Genomic DNA, 9,981 nt, shown 5'->3' with positions numbered 1-9,981 from the left:
TGAGGGTGTGGCAGATGTGACAGTGTAAACTTCAAATGATCAATTCTTACACCATGGCAAGAGTGAGCATAGCAACAAGACACAAGGTGGTCATCCTGCTTCAGCAGGGTCTCTCTCAAACAGAAGTTTTGCAGCAGACAGGAGTTTCAAGATGTGTTGTCCAAGCTCTTCTGAAGAAGCACAAAGAAACAGGCATGGTTGAGGACCAGAAATGCAATGGTAAATAATGGAAACTGAATGCAGCAGATGAGGAATATATCAAACTGATGTCTCTTCTCAGTCAGAAAAAGTCCAGCACTGTTACCAACTTTGAACTAACAAAACCCACTAGAACCCAAGTACACCTCTCTTCAGTCCAGCAAAGTCTTGTCAAAAGTAGTCTTCATGGAAGAGTTGCTGCCAAAAAGCTATTCCTCCGAAGTGGAAACAAAGCCAAGAGCTCACCTATACACAATAACACAAGTACTGGGGTGCTGAACAATGGCAACAAGTGCACTGGACTGATGAGTGAAAATTTGAAATTTTTGGCCCAAACAAGAGACAGTTTGTCTGTGGAAGAGCTGAAGAGTGCTACATGAGTGAATGCCAGCAGCCAAAACGTTCCCTGCATGTTGGAGCTGCAATTCTGTAAACAGAGTTGGTGATCTGCTCTGAATTAAGGGAATCCTCATTGCTGAGAAATACAAGCAGATTCTCATCCATTAAGCAGTACCATCAGGGAGGCATCTTATCAGTCCCAACTTCACTCTGCAGCAGAACAATGACCCCAAACACACAGCCTAGGTCATAAGGAACTTTCTTCAGTGAAAAGAAAAACGAGGAACAGAAGCAAATGATATGGCCTCCACAGAGCCCTGATCCCAACATCATCAAGGCTCTCTGGGATTACCTGGAGAGACTGAAGCAAGCGAGACAGCAAAAATCTGCAGAACTGTGGCAAGTTCTCCAAGATGCTTGGAATAATCTACCAGCTGATTCTCTTATAAAACTGCATGACAGTGTACCTAGGAAAATTGATGCAGTTTTAAAGGCAAGGAGTTGTCACACCAAATATTGTTTTGATTTAGTTATTTGCAATTTACTTCACTTTGCAGTAACTTTTTTGATATTTAGCAACTTTTCTTGTCATTGCTTTTGAAAGCATTTTCACTTTACAGAATTTTTTTTACATTGCCTAAGACTTTTGCACCATACAGTATATCCTAGTCCTCTCAAAGCATTGCATTTGCCTTCTTTACCAAAATGCAACCTGCAAGTTAACTTTTAAGAAATCCTGCTCAAGGACACCCAAGTCTGATTTTTGAATTTGCTCCCTGTTAGAATAGTCTATGCCTTTATTGCTTCTACCAAAGTGCATGACCATACATTTCTCTACACTGTATTCAAGTTCAACACATATTGAAGGAGATACATGGTACTAAACACAACCATGTTTTCATACACTAACAATAGGTGAAATGTGATGATTTCACAATGGGGTAATCCAAATTCAGAAACAGTTGCACACAGTGAAATAGTATCATTACTCTGCAAACCACCACACTGCCTTGGATGGAATGGGATTGGATTGGAAAACTAGAAAGTTAGAATCATAGAGTCATATGGCTTATCTGCTGTCTAACAATAAAGTGAATTTCCTACCACACTTTTGGTCAATGATGAATGATGATTCACAGCATCAAGTAAGCTATTCAACTTGTCATGGAATTTTAACTAAATATGTAAACAATATTGTGAACGCCCATGAGATTTTAAAGTCATGCATATTATTTCAGATTATAACCCAAGGAAGATAAAATGTGCTGCTTTGAGATTATAAACAACTTGGAACAAGCAGGGTCTTCCTTTATTTTCAATCAATGAGTGGATTGGACGGGAAGACTAGAAAATTAGAATCATTGAGTTATACGGCCTACCTGCAATCAAGCCATAAAGTGAATTTGTTTTCTCACTTTTGCAGTACTGCTAAAGAATCTGCAACCTTAAATATTAAATGTTTCTTTTTCCACAATTGTTGCCTGAATGAATTCATAAACTTCATTAACAACTGACTGTGATTACAGTGGATTCCGGTTGATTGGGCCATTGGTTAATCAGGGGAGCCGCTTATTTGGGACGATCCTTAAAGTAAAAAACTAATTGAGAAAATAGCTGGGATTCCCTTTGCTTATTTGGGACACTATGGCATTTAATTGGGACAGGAGATTGTTGCTGAATAGTTTCTAACCAGCATCAGTTGCATGCACTGATGTGGCGGTTAGTCATTACACTATACTTAGACCTAAGTTTTCAAAATGCAGTAATTTCTGTCACTGATTCTTGGCAAGAAATAAGAAGTGAGACAATTCAGAACTGTTCTGCTCACCACAGTTTCAAGCATTCAGGTTTGGAGATGCCAGAAACGTCTGGGAGTGCAAAATGAGATAATTTCACTACTTCAACAAGTTAGGAATTACAAAAAATTTGAAGGTATCGACAATCATCTTGAATGTTACAACGAAAATGAAGATTTGGAGGATGCAATCATCAAAAACATTGTATGAAGGCAGTTGATTATCTGCATTAGGTGTCTGCTGTGATTTTGTTCATTTACAGTCAATCAAAAGAATGCATACACTGGATGAATTTCTACGTCAATAACTATTAGGACCTAATACACAGTTTTATAGTACTGTAAAGGTATTAGTAGTGTTCTAATTTGGAATCTGTATTTTACTTAAAAACATAAACTGTGACTCAGTTAAATGTTGGTTTGTTTTTTTTAATACCTTTTTTAACTACTGTATTTCCATAAAACTTCAGCTAATTGAGGAAGCTGCTTAACTGGGCCAAAATGTACTGGTTCCAATGTGTCTCAATTAACCAGAATGCGCTGTATACTTCACTTCTACACTAAAATCAGTTCTATCTTGCACGTAGATTTAGAAGCACAATGATCAAAACTTAAAATTTGAAACATAAAAGAGAAATGTTGGAAATTCAGACAGGCAAGCAATGTCTGTGGAAAGAGAAAGTAGTTAACATGTCAGGCCAGTAACTTAGAGAAAGCTGGTTTGGAGAGTGGAAGGTTTATAGCTTTTTAAAGCAGAGCTAATAGGAGGAATCGGGTATACAACAAAAGCCTACAGTATATAAGGATAAATTATGACAGATCAGGTGATAAGGAACTTGAGGACTGACCATTAGCAAGACATTTTAAAGAAAAGTGAAGGGATAAGAACTTAATCGTGATCATGGGAAATGATAAGAATGTAGTTTACCTGAAGTTGAAGTATTCACTGTTCATTTCAGACAGTTGCATAGAACCTAGAAGAAAGTTAAGATGTTGTTCTTCTAGTTTATATATTAGTGCCATATATCGTAGATTTCACAATAGCAACGCAGTTAACTGCAGACAGGCAGGTTGTAATAGGAGTGGAATTTAGAGTTAAAGTGAGAGGCAACAAGAAGCTCATGGACAGATAAATATAAAACCAGCTTAGAACTCAGAACCACACACACAAAATGCTAGAAGAACACAGCAGGTCAGGTAGCATCTATGGAGAGGAATATATCAATGCTGCCCTACCTGCTGAGTTCCTCCAGCATTTTCTGTGCATAGCTCTGGATTACCAGCATCTGCAGAACTTCATGTTCAAAACTCAGAAACAATGTGATCAGCGAGGAGGACTGAAAGAGTACAGTTATAAATTGATGAACTGACAGATTTTGTAAAAGAACTTTAGCTAAGTTGCTAATTTATTGGTCTAAAGATTAATGTGAGGCAATGTGACCTATTTTCAAGGGAGTGCAGGAACTAGTGATTCTATGAGTTATGCATACATTTTTGAACCTATTGGGTAATTCGAAATGTGAATAAGATACTTGACTTAATAATTGGGGCATGGAAGTTATGCAATGTAAAATTCTAGTTAGACCCAAGCAGGATTACAGTGCCCAGGTTTAGGTAGTATACATCAAGAATAATGTTAAGGTCTTTGGAAGGATTGAAAAAGAGATTTATTGAAATAATGTGGATGATGAAGAAAAACAGAGGTTATTCAGCAGAGATTAAGAGGTTAGAGTGATGCATTCAAAATTGTGAATATTTTAATAATGAGTAACTCTTCCAGTCTTTGCTGTGTTGGTAATCAAAAACAGAGGTTTAAGGCATTTGGAAGAGAAGCAGAAGTGAGTTTATCAAAGGCTTTTCACATGATAATTTGCTGTGATTGAGAATGCAATGCCAAAAAGAGCAATGAAAGTGGATGCAATGACAACTTTGAAAATAACATAAGAACATAAAAAAACAAGCCTATGTTTCTTGGCCTCTCAAGGCTGCCTCCCAGACAATATGACCATGGCTGATCTGTCCCAGGCCTCAGAATCCTATAGCCCTCAATTTCTTGTATCTGAAGTTTGTCTACTTCTGCTTTATATACTACCATGATCTAGCCTCCACAATCCTCTATATTAAGAGAATTACAGATTTACCACTCTTTGAGAGAAGAAAATTAAATAAATGAGGGGAAATTTTTTCAGGACCTGACTTAAATATGATAAGCTAATTGGCCTCCCTGCTGGGTATATCATTTTACAATTCCATGTCCTCTTCTGGATATCTCCACGTCAGGAAACATTTTTTATTAACAACAAACGGATTTATGAATCCTAGCCTCATAGATTACTTCTATTGTTCTACTGCATTTAATTCCAATTTCTTTAAGCCCAGTGTGTTTCTTTCATGAGCTGCTATGCCGAAAAATGACAACAGCTCACACTAATTGAAGAGAGGTAGCTCATAGATTAGCAGACGGTTGAAGAAACATAGAAACATAGAAAATAGGTGCAGGAGTAGGCCATTCGGCCCTTCGAGCCTGCACCGCCATTTATTATGATCATGGCTAATCATCCAACTCAGAACCCTGCACCAGCCTTCCCTCCATACCCCCTGATCCCCGTAGCCACAAGGGCCATATCTAACTCCCTCTTAAATATAGCCAATGAACTGGCCTCAACTGCTTCCTGTGGCAGACAATTCCACAGATTCACCACTCTCTGTGTGAAGAAGTTTTTCCTAACCTCAGTTCTAAAAGGCTTCCCCCTTATCCTCAAACTGTGAAAGCTGTTAAGTACAACTCCCGATTCTACATGTAACCCACTCACCAGGCTTGTGCACCAACTTGGCTCATTAGCTGACTCTGCTAACAGCCACAATTCTCAGCGGTGAGAAGGCCACCTTTCATAAACAAAATATGTCTAGGGTTGCTATAACCTGGGTTTCAACTGAACAGGAAAGTTAGGATGTTCCAATTAAGGAACACAAGTTGTAGCGAATGCTGTCTAAATACTGCCCAAAAACAGTTATCGGTAGACCAGAAATGACAGACCGTACACCAGCATAAAATTATAAAGTATATTTACCAAGTTTTCAACTTTAACAATTACAGAAAAAGAAAAGTAAATGGGCCCATTACAGTGAAACCAGTCCAATGCGCACATGAATGTTGGAGCTCATTCTGGAGTATTCAGGCGTGTATCCCTTTACTCTTGCGCTAGATACACAGTCTGCACGAAAGTACTCACCACCTTCGAAACTTCCCTCGAAGACCATCTGGAACAAACTGGTTCTCTCTCAGGAATATTGGCCCTTCCTACCTTGAAGCCATTCATCTGCACAAAGCTCTTCTTGCAACGGGAGCTCTCCTTCCAACGGCATTCTGCAGCATCTTCCCTTGTGCCCCGCTCCTCAGCTCCCACCAAAAGACCCCAAACCAAACTACTGTCCTTCAGAAAACTCTTCCCCACAGCTCTCCAGAACCTTCTCTCACATCCCACAAACCTGACTGGCTGAGACAACATTCCTAAGTTGGACAACATAGCTCCTTATCTTTAGCCAAAGCCAAAACACACTTTCCAGCAGGACACACAGCCTTTAACAGAAAACTACTCAAATAGCATAGCAGTAGAAATCTTAACCAGAGCATTACGTTTTCTTCCCCCACCAAAAATAATCATGTCCTCATGACTTTGGAACATTAAACCATTATTAACATCATAGAACAATTTTCAAATGAATTTTGTGATTTCAGGATCCCCAATCCCTTTGTAAATGGAAGTAACATATCTCTGCATGGGGACTAACATAACACTCTGTTTCCCAAGTGCACCCTATGCCAGCCTAGCTAGGGGTTTCATGACAATCTGAGACCTCATCTCATCTCCTGCTTCTCCACCCACCCTCAGCCACTCCTTGTGACCTTTCCTGCCTCCCCGTCATACCTTCATACCTTCCAGTGGCTCAGGACCCCTGCCCCATGACTGAACTCAGCCTCCTTCAGTTTAAGCAGATGCTGCTGAACATCTTCAACCTGTGCTGGTGTTAACCGATGAGCCCTCTCATGAAAGGGTGTCCACTGTCACTAGCTACTCCTCCAGGACGTAATATGACAGGTTTAGACTGGGTGCACCACAAATGTCCTCGTTTATGCTCATCATTCTGCTTAGGAGGAACTGGCACCTTCTTAAAAGCAGCTTTGAACATAAGGTGAATGGACAAAGTTTTCAAGAAATTCTCTCCATTTCTCTTCTTGCATGCTCCCACGAGCCATCTCACAATGGCAGTAATTGTTCCAACAAGAATGTAAGCTTCACTTTTTTCAACCGGATCTGGGCAGATCAACACTGGTGTGTCAATAGTCTCAGTTACTCCAACATCTGCTTCTGAAAACTCCGGTTTCAACAAGAAAAGGTACCTATCAGTATTACGCTCTCAAATCTCAAGGGCACTGAGTGGCAGCAGCTGTAAAAAGATCAAGTATCTTATGTTAAGACAGCACCGGTAACTGGCGACTCTGCGCGTGCTCTTCCGACCAAAATGCCCTCTACACTATCCTCTATCTGAGAAACCCTTCTAAACCTCCAATCTGCTACATCTAGCAAGATCAACAACACCCTGGTGAAGCTACTGACTCAGCTGGAGATCACAGAGATCACAGCACATCACATCACACCTGATCAACAGTCCGAGCCCCCGGCAGCTGGAAGTGGTGACGGAACCTTCCCCGTCACTCTGCCCGACCCGGAGTGCCCGATGACGTGACCCGCCGATCGAACCCCGCGGGACGCGTCCGCCAACCTCAAAGAGCTGACAACAACACACTGCATCAATGGAAGCCTGGAAAGATGCACTGTTTACCGAGGAAGCGTGGGAAAAGAGCTGGGCTGCTGGTCAGATTGAAGTTGAGGGGCTTCAGGGTCCCTATGCCCACCATCCTACTACCTAATATGCAAGCCATCGAGAACAAGGTGGATGATCTTAAAGGGAAACTCTCCTACTGCAAGGAGATGCAGAACTGCTGTGTATTTTGTTTCACTGAGACCCGGCTCTCCCCTGCCACCCCCGACTGTGCCATCTGACCGGAGAGATTTTCGATCATTCAGATGGACCGCACGACGTCTTCGGGTAAGACGAGGGAGGTGGTGTCTGCCTACTGATCAACACTGCGTGGTGCTCGGACATAGTGGCACTGACAAGCTCCTGCAGCCCAGACCTGGAACACCTGTCGGTGAAGTGTCGTCGCTACTATCTGCCATGGGAATTCACCTCGGTCACTGACAGCGGTCCACATTCCCCCCCAGGTGGACGTGGAGTGTGCTCTGAACATACTGTATGCAAACATCAGTGAACTTGAGACCAGGTATCCGGAGGCTTTGCTCATTACAGCCGGGGACTTTAACCAGGCCAACCTCAAAAAGGCGCTGCCAAAGTTATACCAACATGTCTCCTGCCCCACTAGAGGCCCGAATACACTTGACCACTGCTACACAGCAGTCAAGGATGCCTACCGTTCCGTCCCACAACCTCACTTCAGAAAATCGGACCATCAGGCCATACTCCTCCTCCCAGCTTACAAACAGAAACTGAAGTGGGAGGTCACGGTGTCAAAAGTGGTGTCGCGTTGGATGGAGGAAATGGATGAGGTCCTCTGTGACTGCTTGGAATCGGTGGACTGGTTAGTATTCAAGGACTCGGCAACTAAACTCAATGAGTATGCCCCAGCTGTCATGGACTTTATTTGGAAATGCATGGAGGACTGTGTGTCTCGCAAGACGATCCAGGTATTCCCTAACCGGAAACCTTGGATGAGTTATGAGGTCAAGTCCCTTTTGAAGGCTAGAGCTGCAGTTTTTAGGTCTGGGGATACCAGTCGCTACACGGAATCCAGGCGTGAACTCCGGAAAGCCTTTAAGGGCGCCAAGAGGCAATATCGAGCTAAGTTGGAAGCCCAGGCTAACCAGAGGGAAGCAGGTAGACTATGGCAGGGTCTAAATGAGATCACTGGGTGTAAAGAAAAGGCTGGGAATATCAATAACTGTGGCGCTTCTCTTCCTGACAAACTTAATGTATTCTATGCAAGATTCGAACAGAAGAGGAGCATCCCGCTCCGTCCGGATGAACCGGACCTGGTGGCATCGAGATTCATCATCACCGAGGAGGATGTTAGAAGGGCCTTCCTGAAGATAAATCCAAGGAAGATGACAGGCCCAGATGGCGTTCCAGGACGGGTTCTCCGGGCCTGTGCAAGCAAGCTAGCTGGAGTGTTTGCTGACATCTTCAACTGCTCCTTACTTCAGTCTAAGATCCCCTCGTGTTTTAAGAAGGCAACGATAATCCCGGTGCCGAAGAGCAAGGTGGCATGCCTGAATGACTATCGACCTGTGGCTCTGACATCAATTGCTATGAAGTGCTTCGAGAGATTGGTTATGGCACACATCAACTACAGCCTACCGGTCAACCTCGACGCTTTGCAATTCGCCTACCGGAGCAACAGGTCAACGGCAGGTGCCATCCCTCTGGCCCTACATTCCTCCTTAGAACACCTGGAGAATAAAGACGCATACGTAAGGCTCCTTTTCATTGACTACAGCTCTGCCTTTAATACCATCATTCCAAATAAACTGATTCCTTAGCTCCGGAACCTGGGCCTTAGCACTCAGATCTGCAGCTGGATCTTCAACTTCCTCACAAACACGACCCAGGCTGTAAAAATAGGGGACAAACTCTCCTCTACAATCACTCTGAGCACCGGTGCCCCACAAGGCTGTGTACTCAACCCCCTGCTGTACTCATTCTACATCCATGATTGTGTAGCCAAGTTTCCATCAAACTCACTATAGACAACAGAGACTTATAGAGAAGAGGAGTTCGGTGGGTAATACCGTTCCGCCTGACCGGAAGTGCATCGAGAGCGGTAAGCGGCGTGAAGGAGTGGGGTCCTTACTGATCTGGCTAACAACGGAAGGTGCAGTCCGAGGTATATTACGATCGAGGAACGTGTTTGCAGACTGGATATTGAACTTTTTACTGTTGGACTTCGGCCACATTCCACCGTGATACAACACTTGGCGGCACAGGAGGTCGTTCCTGCCTGTGGCCATCGAATGTGCAGTTCCTCCCGCAGAGGGTCAGACACCCTGAACCAATAGACTGGTCCTGGACTTATTTTCCATCTGGCATAGTTTGCATTTTGTTGTTTGATTGTTGGGGTTTTTTGTATTGCTATATTTACGCTCTATTCTTGGTTGGTGCGGCTATAACAAAGCCAAATTTCCCTCAGGATTAATAAAGTATATCCATCTATCTATCTATTTATCTATAAGTTTGCTGATGAAACAACAATTGTAGGCCATATCTCGGGTAATGATGAGTTTGAGTACAGAGAGGAAATTAAGAACCTGGTGGCATGGTGCGAAGACAATAACCTATCCCTCAACGTCAGCAAGACGAAGGAATTGGTTGTTGACTTCAGAAGGAGTAGCAGACTGCACGACCTAATTTACATCAGTGGTGCGCAAGTGGAACAGGTCAAAAGCTTTAAGTTCCTCGGGGTCAATATCTCAAGTGACCTGACTTGGTCCAACCAGGCAGAGTCCACTGCCAAGAAGGCCCACCAGCACCTTTACTTCCTGAGAAAACTGAGAAATTTGGCCTGTACCCTA

The sequence above is a fragment of the Mobula birostris genome, chromosome 2 (assembly GCF_030028105.1).
Source record: "Mobula birostris isolate sMobBir1 chromosome 2, sMobBir1.hap1, whole genome shotgun sequence".
NCBI lineage: Eukaryota > Metazoa > Chordata > Chondrichthyes > Myliobatiformes > Myliobatidae > Mobula > Mobula birostris.
The sequence above is the reverse complement of the archived record's forward strand: the minus strand, read 5'-3'. Positions refer to the sequence as shown.